This window comes from Alligator sinensis, unplaced genomic scaffold (assembly GCF_000455745.1).
Source record: "Alligator sinensis unplaced genomic scaffold, ASM45574v1 scaffold883_1, whole genome shotgun sequence".
Taxonomy (NCBI): Eukaryota; Metazoa; Chordata; order Crocodylia; family Alligatoridae; genus Alligator; species Alligator sinensis.
The window spans coordinates 2,432,629-2,433,737 of NW_005842009.1; positions in this window are offsets into that span (position 1 = coordinate 2,432,629).

Below are 1,109 nucleotides of genomic sequence, written 5' to 3' on the forward strand. Positions count from 1 at the left end.
ACCTGACCTAGGTTATTTTAGCTCTTATACAAAGATTTTTAACCATTGCATCTTAAAGCACTCTACAAAGCTGAGGAAATATTGTTTCCCAAAGGGAGTCTAAGACAGAGAGGAGATACAACTTCACAAAGATCATGCAGGAATGTGAGATGAATATGGAAAAAGCCACGGTCTCCTGACTAGTATGGATTCACGCTGTATCCGCTGGACTGTGCTGCTCCACTAGATCGCCTGAGCCCTGGAGTCCGACAGGCCTTCTGCAAGCTGCAGAGTTTCACATTGGGTTATCACAAAGCAGTTCCAAGTCACGTGGCCCAAACGGCTGTGTTCATGGGATACCTGGGTTTGGTTCTGCCTTTGAACCCACCACTTACCTCTGTGTTCACCTCTGTTCAAATGGGAGCAACGAAGCAGACGTGCCAGCACAAACCAGATGTAACTGGAATTTGGAGAAGTTTCCCGATTTACACAGTCTGATGTAGGAAGCAGAACTGGATGACATGGGGATGGGGGTGAGCAGGCTATGAAATGAAGAACCCTTCTCCTTTATAACCCATGTACAAATCAGAAGAGGGAGAAAGTCCTTACCAGGTGACGTTTGTTTGCCATTTGGGCTCAACTTGGTTCTAAGCAGGACAGGTGTCCATGTCACAAAACTATACCCAATCTCAACAGAGAGCCCAGCAATAACAGCACTTTCCACCTGCAGGTCTCTAAGGATCCATAGCATTACCTCCTTTTTGTACAGGAGGGGAAAATGAGGCACAGAAATATGTATTGATTCGCTTGAGTCCATCCAGCAAGCCAGTGGCAGGAGACATGGGTTATTTTGCTAGTTCTAGATGACTCTCCAGTGCTCTACCCTTATATACAGCACTGCTTCTAAGGACAGCCTGGCCTCTGCCCTCTCCACTACAGGTGTTCATTGTCCGGGGGTCACCAGGAGTCAGGAGCAGCGTGCGGGCAAAGTTTGCACTGCTGCTGCAGCCTGTGGCACTCCTGTTCTCAGGCTGGGGATGGCTCATCCCCAGAGCTGTCACTGAAACAGCAGGAGCTGCACTCATTTAACCACAGTGCTAATTGGTGGGGAAGCAGCAGGTCTGTGTGGG